This window comes from Silurus aristotelis, assembly GCF_946808225.1.
Source record: "Silurus aristotelis genome assembly, chromosome: 27".
Taxonomy (NCBI): domain Eukaryota; kingdom Metazoa; phylum Chordata; class Actinopteri; order Siluriformes; family Siluridae; genus Silurus; species Silurus aristotelis.
Genome location: NC_139600.1, coordinates 14069647 through 14082511, shown reverse-complemented (window position 1 = coordinate 14082511; position 12865 = coordinate 14069647). Strand labels below are relative to the sequence as shown.

Here is a 12865-nt window from a genome sequence, read left to right as displayed (position 1 = left end):
CAGTGTGTAAGATACATAAAGTCTCCCGAAACCCTAAAATATCATTACGGGACCTTCAGCAAGATCTTACTACGGTCTCCAAAATGCATGAATCTGCAATGAAAATGCACAACTTGAATTATCATGAAAAGCATGAAGGCGAGACTGAAGTTTGCCAACGAACAGAGAGTCTGAAATATTTGGACACCATGACTGAGCGCATGTTTGGCATAAACCAAATATAGTGTTACAACAAAAGAACCTCATACTAAATGTGAAACATGGTGGTGGAAGTGTTATGGTTCGAGGAGGTTTTGCTGCAGCTGTGAATTCTACACTGTATCAGAAGGTGCTTGAAGAACGCATGAGCTCGTCTGTCAAAACATTAACGCTGAAGTGGAACTGGACCCTGCAACATGATGCAAAACATACCAGTAAATCCACCAAGGACTGGCAGAAAAGTAAAAACATTGAGACTTCTGGAAGTGCCAAGTCAACGCCCAGATGTAAATCTTATTGAGATCATGTGGGGTGATTTGAAACGGACTGTGCATGTAAGAAAGCCCTCAAACACCACAGCTGAAAGACTTGGCTATCGAGAAGTGGGGCAAACTTTCGTCCAGTTGATGTCAGAAACTACAAGCTACAAGAAGCATCATTATTTGTCATTATATGAAACACTCACTATTGGGGCATAGGGAGTCCTCACTTTTTCCTCAGTTAAAATACTGATTTTTGTTCATTCTTTTAGATTAATATATGTGAAAAAGTGTTTTTGTGTTGTTTACATGCAATTACATTACTGTCAGCTAGGGGGACAAATGAAAAACAAAATCTTCAATAGACATTTCTTAATAAAGAACTGAATATTTAAAGGATATTTAATTCACATGATTAAATATATATATTGGATTAAAAGAAATACAACCAACTTTCTAACAAACACTATCATTTATTTAATATTTAGCGTAAAACTCTACTACACACCTGCTGAAACACAAAAACAAGCTCCTGATTGTGTGTGCAGCCTTCAGAGGGCAGCTGTTAGCTCCATTTTCTCCTTCGCTTAAGACTCTTCAGGGCCGGGGTTTTGGACGAGTCGACTGCTGTGTAACAGTTCCTTTCGTTTTCAGTCCGGACATGTTGACTGTCGCCTTGACGACCCCCGCCGTGCATCGCGGCTTGGGTTTCTGACGCGGGAGTCGGGTTACCTAGCAGCCGTCCTCGAGGACGACATCTATTTATTTAAACAAATGATACGAGCACTTTTGCTGGTGTCGATTTATTTGAGAGGAATAAATACGGGAAAATATCGTGTCGTGTTTTAGCACCGAGTCGGAATGTTCTTCGGCGATTTTAACCATACGAGAGCGGAACATATGTAAATGCAGACACACACACACAGAGACGTGGGGAAAGAGAGACAGTCAGGATTGCGTGACGACTTCAGTTTTTTGTCGCCGCCTTGTAATTGGAGTTTGAACAATTTTCGAAAACATTTCCTATTTTTTCGCTGCGCTACGATTTCACTTTGTGTCACTTTCGAAGCAAACGGCAGAATCTGATCCGTCCTTGAATCCTGTCTCCCCCTGCGCTTCATTCCTTCCTCGCACGGGATTGGCTGATTAACATTCGGCTGGCTAAAAGCTGACTCATGGGTACGATGCTCCCAAATGATACAGTTTCGTGGAATCGAGGCAACTATAACTATGCTCTCCTCTCGAGTATCGGGGGATGGATTTATCCTCCAGACACCTTCGCTTGGTGACATCGCTCGTGTGAACACATATGAATTAGATGATGGTTATGGACATGCATTCCATTTATACTATAACTCTCCTTATGCTTTGATCCCAAAGCCCAGAAAAAATACAAACACGTGATTTCTCTCCCGGTAGAGCACCTAGTTCAGTGAAGTGAGAACATCCGGCCTCTGCGTCCATGCAGTGTAACGGCATTCTCTGGTGTCATTAACTCTCCGCCTATACAAAACATAAAAACGCTGGCCTCCCAGACGGAGTTTACACCCTGCCTCGGATCCAATTGCACCCGCTCCATTAACGGGCTTTTAGACTCGTTCTGGGCTTGAATGCTGCTCGGATCTGGGTCATTATTGTATTATATTAAAGACGTGTGAACGTGAGGTCTTCTGGGAGCTCCGCTACTGAGACGCGTCCCATTTGTTTTAAATCGACACGATTCCCATAGTCGCTGTTACGAGATTCGTCTCTATAACGTAGAAGGAAACAATAGATGCAGCAGGACTCTTTGTCTGCGATGTGTTTTGTACAGACAGCTCGGGTCACACTTGGGATGAATCCCGCGCTGTATGAGACATTATCTGCTATGAATCTGGATGAATGTTAGCTCTTTAGATTACAGATCGATTGTGATCACCAGGGCAGGGGATGAACAAGGTAAAGGTTCTGCACAAAGGATAAAACTGATACGAAAATATTACCCAGGAATCAATTTGATGAAGTGATTATGAATGAGTAATGCAGCAGCGCTCGAATTACACTCGCACACTTACTTTCTGATGTTCAGCGTTCATTAACATGCAAAACAACATGGTGAATTGAGCCAACATTAAATATACCAGTTCCCTATTGTTTATTACAGAGGCCTCAAAATAAATGTCACATTTACAACAGTGTGTTAAACCAATGACCAAAATCAAGAACTAATAAAAATGTGCTGGGATTCATAGTCGGCCATGTTGATATTAGACAAACGTTCTTTAATGAGGATTATATTAAAATAATAATCCTGCTGTGTGTGTGTGTGTGTGTGTGTGTGTGCGCGCGCGCGTGCTGCAGGATCGCTAACAATCCGACAGTTTTAACAATCTGCCTGCGAGCATTTCCAGAGCACACTGCGAGTAATATTATCACACCCTCCTCCAGTGTTATGAGTTCTGAATAGAAAAACAGAGCTACAACAGCATGTGATGCTGCGTGACGCATTTACACGGGATTCATTCATTCAAGTTCATGTTTTCAAACCTAATTAAATAAAATCCAGCTTTGCTCCGTTAAAGCGAAGACGACGACGTCGAATGAGACGTCATTCTGAGTTCTACTGCACATTTTGCACATGCAAGGAGATGAAAGGAAAAAAAAAACCTTTGAAGCCTTTATTTTACACAAAAAAAAGTTCATTTGATATTTTCTACTAATCTGGTTTGTTATGGACAATCGCGTTTTACAATCTGGAGAATGCAGGTAATGGAAACAGGGGTCCGGGGGCACAGCAGTGCTTTAACTCCCCTACACAATCACCTCACGATTAAAACGGTCGCATACAACTGAGCAGCTATGGGGTTAAGGGCCGTGCTCAGGGGCCCAGGAGCCGCAGCTTGGTGAACTCTAATTAGTTACTTTAGTTTGAAAGCTAAATGCTCTTCAGTTGGATCGATGTGGACAAACACTATCGCATAATGGCGCTCGAGTGGTCTTTTTACATCGATTCCTCACTGATTGAGTTTTTTTTTATACAGAAATTGAACATTGAAATTTAAAATACGAAAATGTAAATTATTTTTTAAAAACATTATTGGAAAGACCATGGAAGTACATGAACACAAACCTTTCCCGAGTTTGAACGTTTTCACACGCACACAAACGTTAAGTAAATCAGGGTCAGTGTGCGCGTCGCAGAAACAAGTCGGTCTGTAGATCCGACACACGAGCAAGAGCTCGTTTATCTTTTAAACACTGCAGCATTGGTCTTTAATGTCCACACCTTTACCATCAGTAACTGCTGATATAAAACACATCCTCTTACACCCTGCTAATCTGGGGATTAGCAAACAAGGTATTCATGCTGCAGCCGTTTGCTAAGTACACTACCAAAGATGCTCCCCTTTCTCGCTAGGCTTTATCGTGTATGGAATAACCTCTGCTACACAATGGCTTCCGGTATTCTTTCGTTTCCCAGATTAAAATTGGAAAGAGTGCAGTCAAGTAAAATCAAGAAGCTTTTATTGTCAGTTCAACCACATATAGCTGCCGCAGTACGCAGTGAAATGAGACGTCGTTTCTCCAGAACCCTGGTGCTACAGAACACAACCTGGGCTACAAGAACACAGGAGGAACAAGTTGTCCTCGGCACATAAAAGTGCAACCTGGTGCAAACACACGGATACACAAAGCACAAATCATCGCTGCCAGTAAACCTACTGTAGATGTTTTACAGCACAATGTGCAGAAGAGAACGGTATAAAGGACAGTATTGTAAACAGGGTACTTGTAAGTCAGGGTTTCAATTCATTCTGAAAGTGTTTGATAGAACTCTATATAGGAGATCTTCCACTCCAACCCATATAAAGCAGATCTTCATGGAGCTGGCTTTGTGCACAGGGGTATTGTCCTGCTGGAGCAGGTGAAAATCTCATTCCACTGCATCCAAAGACATTTGATACAATTGTATCCTTCAACTTTGTGCAAACCTGTTGGAGAAGAGACACGTATGCCTGGAAAAGTCTGGTGTCCCAATTCTTTTGTCCATATAGTATTTTTTACATGAAGCTCTTCATTAAAACAAACACGCAGAAGGAAGAAAAAAGCGCTGCCTCTGAGCAGATTCTCTGAGCCTGGGGCTGAGTAGACACCATTAACTGGAGCTGCTGTTTTGTTCCTTCCTCACCAGACACAACGCCATTTGCACATCATTTGCTTTTTTTTTTTGTTTCGTTTTTTCCTTATCCACAATGCACTACCACAAATTCCATTGAAATGATAATAACAAAAAAAGGTTAGTACACCCCTCACATTTCAGCAACTATTTTCCTCTCAAGGGACATGATGAATAGGATGTGTGGCTTTGTGCGGTTACACGGCGTACAGCTGTTGGGGTGTACTCACTTTTAGCAGTTATTTAGACAATAATGGCTGCATGTCGAGTTATTTTTCGGACGACAGTAAATCTGTGCTGCTGCACACTGACTACTCAAATATGTCCATTTCTTTTCTTGTCCCTTGAGAAGATCTGTTACTACAATGGTTGCTGAAATGTAAGTGGTGCACTTACTTTTGAGAGATACTGTACATGGATAAGCCTAATTTCAATTGCTGTCATCTTCTAACGCCTGCTGTTGAGTCTGTTAGCGCTTTTAACGTCCCCATTACCTTCACCTCTTACACATGTATAATCAGTGGAGGTGGAATTCATATTGTGTAAAATTTCATGCACCAAATCATAATCATTGAATTTTTTTTCTTCAAAATATTATTTTAATGCCTTGTGTGAATTTAGACAATTTCAGATTTATCATTCACAGTTCGCAAAATTCACTTTAGGAAAAAAATAAAAAATTCATATGAGAAAAGTATCTATGAAAGAACAGCCAATCGAATTGTTGCTACAACGTTGAATCCGATTTCACTTTGAACGTATTTTAATGATTTTTGTTTATTTAAATTTTGAGAAACACCAGAATGAAACTACTTTCAATTTCAAGTAGCTTCATTCAATACACAACTAAGATACACTATACTGCCAAAAGTATTGGGTCACCTGGTCATAAGTACAGTATGTGATTCTGGAACTTTGCATCCCACATTTACTCCCAATTTGCTCTTATAATTCCCTCCACTCTTCTGGGAAGATGTTCCACTAGATGCTGAAGTGTGTTTATGGATATTTGTGTTCATCATATACAAGAGTGTTAGTAAATTCAGGTCCTGATGTAGGTGAGGAGGCCTGGAGTGCAGTCAGAGTTCCATCCCAAAGGAGTTCAGTAGGGATGAGATCAGAGCTCTATAGCAGGCCACTCAAGATCTACCGCTCCAAAGCATGTCAACCAGATCTTCAAGGAGCTCACTTTGTGCGCAGGGGCATCGCCATGCTGGTACAGGTTTGAGTTTCCAAGTTCAAGTGAATGCAAAATTTTTAAGTACAATTGAGTGTCTCCTGCTTGATGGTAACGGTTTGGAAAAGAACCACATAGAGCCGGAAAGATCAGGTGACTCGATACTTTTGGAGTATATAGTGTATAGCTGATATGCAAGAAATTGCACATTATAATAGAAATATACTAGAAATCGATACTTCTTTACTATACAATTTTTTGCATCCAAAAATGTCTTTTCCACTACTGAGATCCCATTTTTACTTATACTTATAAGAAGTAACAACAACAAAGTGATAAAGTGTTTTCATTATATTTGGAAATATAATTTACTATTATTTCCGCCTGCACAACTTGGGATACTGGCATCATCCACCATCAGAACATTTCCACCTTTGGCTAGAAAAAAAAAAAACGAAACTTCAACTGGAGTTCACACACGGCTGTTTAGAGCAAAAACAAAGAAGCACTTGTTCTTCAGTTTACATGAATTATTCTGTATATACTGGTGCTTGGGGGGGAGTGGTGGCTCCAGCGGTTAAGGCGCTGGGTTGCCGATCGGAAGGTCTGGGGTTCAAGCCCCGGTATCGCCAAGCTGCCACTCTTGGGCCCTTGAGCAAGGCCCTTAACCCTCTATGCTCTGGGGGTCCCTTACGAGGGAAATATCAAGGTCCGTGACTTTGGAGTGACGTGGGGCCGCCTTCCCGTGGGCTCACCACCTGCAGGAGGGACCGTAAGGGACGGTGCTGTGAGGATTGGGCAGCAGTCGAAGGCGGGGGCCTGCTTAGACTGCTGCCCCCGCGACCCGAATTACGGATAAGCGGGAGAAAATGAATGAATGAATACTGGTGCTTGGCTCCAATGCATCCATAATTATCCCTATAATACAATTTCATCATTTATATTATATACACAATCAGACGTTAAGGACCAGTGTGATACTGTACATTTAATGCACAAAGGAAAGCTAGGATTTTACCCCAGTTTAATAAACTCTCTCTCTATATATATAACAAATCGAAAGAGTAAATAAACCACTGACAAAATCATACAACCAAACAATACATCATTTCTCTGTGTGAGTGATATCCGCTGTATTTGATCAGATGTAAATTTTTTATCAGGTTTATCTAAACAGTTTCTTTTCACATCGTACTCCAGGATGTCGTGTGTTTTTTTTGTAAAGTCGCCTACTCTGTACACATGCACGTATCTTTTCATCACAGTCAGCGTTCACATTGAATCCAGTTCGGATTTCATCACTATGACATCATGGCATTAGAAGATTCTCAATTGAAGGCGGCGGCAGTTCTCTCGAAATCGTACACAAGACTACATGCACAGGTGGAAACTGCACCTTCCCCCAAAGACGTACATCCCCCCAACCACAAACCCACACAAACACAGTGGAGTGAGCAAGCAAAAACAAGGGAGCTCAAGGTGCAATAAATGTCAAACTTGCCGAACAGGTTTTTTTTTCCGTATCACTCTCTCACACACACACACACACACACACACACACACACACACACACACACACACACACACACACACACACACACACACTTTTGGAACTCAACCGATTTGGAAAAAAAATGAGTCCTGTGGACAATCTTACTTTAGCCCCGGATCACAAACATGATCTCACACACATTTTAAAGCATTAGACTGATGAAACAGGTGAATGTGTTCACACCTCAAATACTGAATTAAGACATAAAGTACTGAATTAAACTCTTTGGTGAGTACTGGGATGAATAATCCTGAATACCAGCAAATAATCCTGAACTTTAGTGAATAAAGATAAACACTACTGAATAATCCTGAACTTTAGTAATTAATGATAAACACTACTGAATAATCCTGAAATTTAGTGCATAAAGATAAACACTAATGAATAATCCTGAACTTTAGTGCATAAAGATAAACACTAATGAATAATCCTGAACTTTAGTGCATAAAGATAAACACTACTGAATAATCCTGAACTTTAGTGCATAAAGATAAACACTACTGAATAATCCTGAACTTTAGTGCATAAAGATAAACACTACTGAATAATCCTGAACTTTAGTGAATAAAGATAAACACTACTGAATAATCCTGAACTTTAGTGCATAAAGATAAACACTACTGAATAATCCTGAACTTTAGTGCATAAAGATAAACACTACTGAATAATCCTGAACTTTAGTGCATAAAGATAAACACTACTGAATAATCCTGAACTTTAGTGCATAAAGATAAACACTACTGAATAATCCTGAACTTTAGTGCATAAAGATAAACACTACTGAATAATCCTGAACTTTAGTGAATAAAGATAAACACTACTGAATAATCCTGAACTTTAGTGCATAAAGATAAACACTACTGAATAATCCTGAACTTTAGTAATTAATGATAAACACTACTGAATAATCCTGAAATTTAGTGCATAAAGATAAACACTAATGAATAATCCTGAACTTTAGTGCATAAAGATAAACACTAATGAATAATCCTGAACTTTAGTGCATAAAGATAAACACTACTGAATAATCCTGAAATTTAGTGCATAAAGATAAACACTACTGAATAATCCTGAACTTTAGTGCATAAAGATAAACACTACTGAATAATCCTGAACTTTAGTGAATAAAGATAAACACTACTGAATAATCCTGAACTTTAGTGCATAAAGATAAACACTACTGAATAATCCTGAACTTTAGTGCATAAAGATAAACACTACTGAATAATCCTGAACTTTAGTGCATAAAGATAAACACTACTGAATAATCCTGAACTTTAGTGCATAAAGATAAACACTACTGAATAATCCTGAACTTTAGTGCATAAAGATAAACACTACTGAATAATCCTGAACTTTAGTGCATAAAGATAAACACTACTGAATAATCCTGAACTTTAGTGCATAAAGATAAACACTACTGAATAATCCTGAACTTTAGTGCATAAAGATAAACACTACTGAATAATCCTGAACTTTAGTGAATAAAGATAAACACTACTGAATAATCCTGAACTTTAGTGAATAAAGATAAACACTACTGAATAATCCTGAACTTTAGTGCATAAAGATAAACACTACTGAATAATCCTGAACTTTAGTGCATAAAGATAAACACTACTGAATAATCCTGAACTTTAGTGCATAAAGATAAACACTACTGAATAATCCTGAACTTTAGTGCATAAAGATAAACACTACTGAATAATCCTGAACTTTAGTGAATAAAGATAAACACTACTGAATAATCCTGAACTTTAGTGCATAAAGATAAACACTACTGAATAATCCTGAACTTTAGTGCATAAAGATAAACACTACTGAATAATCCTGAACTTTAGTGAATAAAGATAAACACTACTGAATAATCCTGAACTTTAGTGCATAAAGATAAACACTACTGAATAATCCTGAACTTTAGTGCATAAAGATAAACACTACTGAATAATCCTGAACTTTAGTGAATAAAGATAAACACTACTGAATAATCCTGAACTTTAGTGAATAAAGATAAACACTACTGAATAATCCTGAACTTTAGTGCATAAAGATAAACACTACTGAATAATCCTGAACTTTAGTGAATTATGATAAACACTACTGAATAATCCTGAACTTTAGTGCATAAAGATAAACACTACTGAATAATCCTGAACTTTAGTGAATAAAGATAAACACTACTGAATAATCCTGAACTTTAGTGAATAAAGATAAACACTACTGAATAATCCTGAACTTTAGTGCATAAAGATAAACACTACTGAATAATCCTGAACTTTAGTGAATAAAGATAAACACTACTGAATAATCCTGAACTTTAGTGAATAAAGATAAACACTACTGAATAATCCTGAACTTTAGTGCATAAAGATAAACACTACTGAATAATCCTGAACTTTAGTGCATAAAGATAAACACTACTGAATAATCCTGAACTTTAGTGCATAAAGATAAACACTACTGAATAATCCTGAACTTTAGTGCATAAAGATAAACACTACTAAATAATCCTGAACTTTAGTGAATAAAGATAAACACTACTGAATAATCCTGAACTTTAGTGAATAAAGATAAACACTACTGAATAATCCTGAACTTTAGTGCATAAAGATAAACACTACTAAATAATCCTGAACTTTAGTGCATAAAGATAAACACTACTGAATAATCCTGAACTTTAGTGAATAAAGATAAACACTACTGAATAATCCTGAACTTTAGTGAATAAAGATAAACACTACTGAATAATCCTGAACTTTAGTGCATAAAGATAAACACTACTGAATAATCCTGAACTTTAGTGAATAAAGATAAACACTACTGAATAATCCTGAACTTTAGTGAATAAAGATAAACACTACTGAATAATCCTGAACTTTAGTGAACAAAGATAAACACTACTGAATAATCCTGAACTTTAGTGCATAAAGATAAACACTACTGAATAATCCTGAACTTTAGTGCATAAAGATAAACACTACTGAATAATCCTGAACTTTAGTGAATAAAGATAAACACTACTGAATAATCCTGAACTTTAGTGAATAAAGATAAACACTACTGAATAATCCTGAACTTTAGTGAATAAAGATAAACACTACTGAATAATCCTGAACTTTAGTGAATAAAGATAAACACTACTGAATAATCCTGAACTTTAGTGAATAAAGATAAACACTACTGAATAATCCTGAACTTTAGTGCATAAAGATAAACACTACTGAATAATCCTGAACTTTAGTGCATAAAGATAAACACTACTGAATAATCCTGAACTTTAGTGCATAAAGATAAACACTACTGAATAATCCTGAACTTTAGTGAATAAAGATAAACACTACTGAATAATCCTGAACTTTAGTGAATAAAGATAAACACTACTGAATAATCCTGAACTTTAGTGCATAAAGATAAACACTACTGAATAATCCTGAACTTTAGTGAATTATGATAAACACTACTGAATAATCCTGAACTTTAGTGAATTATGATAAACACTACTGAATAATCCTGAACTTTAGTGAATAAAGATAAACACTACTGAATAATCCTGAACTTTAGTGAATTATGATAAACACTACTGAATAATCCTGAACTTTAGTGAATAAAGATAAACACTACTAAATAATCCTAAATACCAGCGAATAATCCTGAACTTTAGTGAAGACTTGTGAATACTCCTATATATTAGTGAATAGTACAGAATACTAGTAAAAACTATTAAATAATTCTGAATACTAGTATAAACTAGTGAATAATCCTGAACACCAGTGAATAAGGAGCTAAAGCAGACCATGGTGCGTGTGGTGTTGGTTTCTCAGATTTGGGAAGTCTGAAGAAATACTAAGAGCTACTCGAGTTACCTGGACAAAGCAGGTGTAAGATGAATCCCCAGGACTTTGGCGGTACATCCCATGGGTAGGAACGACATATGGATCCTTAGAGCAAAACCAAATTCTCCCCATGCTTTCTGTTCCTCATCTATCAGGAGAAACTAACAAACTTCTCCCTTAAATTCAACACCCAAAGCAAAAGAGGACACGTGACGAGTCTCGCGAGACAGAGGGTCTCACCTGGATCTGGGAGATTGAGACCTGTTTATTGAGCGCTCATCCTGAACAGCACACATAATACAGTTAGACGATGGAGAAGTGGACGGTATCAACGGCAACGACAAAAACGAGTCGAATTTATACAAACAAGACGCTGCAGATGTGACCTGCGGTGAACAACATGATTCGATGGCGATGTTTTTGTTTCCTGATTAGTGTCCCTGAGCAATTCTGGGGTTCGGTGTCGAAATCACAAGAGAATTCACAGTTCATTATTGATCAAATGTATGAGGTAAAACCACCGTTTACATCAAAACGTTGCATTGAGGTGGAGGGCCTAAATGCTGGGAGTGTCAGGGTCAGGGTCAGGGATGGGGGATATCTTTACGTTCAACAAGACCCTTACATAAAAAGGCCTGGTGTCATATGGAAGGCGTGAGGATGCCATGTTCAGAGACACAAACACTGCCTTATTTCTTTCGCATGTCTGCCTGATCATCTCTTACTCAAATAAAATGCTACTTTTAGTTTTTTTTCTCGTAATTTCCTAACACACACCTGTTAGACACACCTGTTAGACACACCTGGAACCAGGACAAGTTGCACATATAAACTACAAAGCCGACAAAAGAAAGATTTGGTGTGTTGTTTATTGGGAGTTAAAGGTAAAGCACCTGTATGAACTCATTTCCCTACTGCCAAAGCGACGTGACGTGCGGCGGCCGCGTCCCAAATAACTAATAAAAAGTAGACAAGTCATTTTTTTAAGCAGTTTGGGACAAAACCACATACCAAGGCTTAAATGACGCACAGTTTTATGGTCCGGCTGCGCGCATCGCTATACCGCGGAACCTTCTGCCTTCACCCCGGATCCCCTCCGTTCCCCTCCCGCTCCTTCCCCTTATTACCTGGGTGCAGGTGAGCAGGTGCTCCGAAATTCAGTCCCGGCTTTAGGAGGTAGACGGACTTTAAATCCGCAAAAAGAAAAAAATACTGTTGAAGAAAAATGTCAAAAAAAGATAAATAGATAAAAAAAAAAAATGTATTGTAATTTTTTTAAAGGCCACGTTTTTTTTCCTTCTGGACGTCGAAATGACGGCGAAGTCGTTGGCAGTGGGAGCGCGCACGCAACCCCGAGGTGGGAGTGGGGAGGGGCGGGGTGGAGGACACTAGTGGGCGGGGCCTCCTTTATATACATACTTGGTGTGTGCGTGGCCACGACGCTCGCGCACGGTCGAGGAGAGGCCGCCCTGATTTTGAAGACTAGAAAGACGTGTGTGTGTGTGTGTGTGTGTGTGTGTGTGTGTGTGTGTGTGTTGCATCTAACAGCACCAGGTGTGATTAAGCGCAGGTGGAGATCCGTGTGGAAACATACTTAAACTGACATGACTTTCAAGTTATCAAGTAAACTATATATGAGTGTTAATGGATTTAATTAGTGTATTTTATTAGCAAGCTAAATACTTACAT

At 38.4% G+C, this 12865-nt stretch overlaps 1 protein-coding gene across 3 annotated transcripts in view; it reads right to left on the bottom strand.

The window, feature by feature from the left end:
* Window positions 1-12625, bottom strand: part of ugt8 (UDP glycosyltransferase 8) — a 36076-nt gene extending 23451 nt beyond the window's left edge. Inside the window, exon 1 of one of the 3 annotated variants that reach the window (XR_014531990.1) lies at window positions 12304-12625. The gene's annotated coding sequence lies outside the window, so the exon portion shown is untranslated. Of the gene's footprint in view, window positions 1-11206; window positions 12074-12303 lie in introns of those variants that run through there. The other 2 variants (XR_014531991.1, XM_083532901.1) reach the window with 2 other exon arrangements.
* Between the last annotated feature and the right edge of the window lie 240 nt (window positions 12626-12865).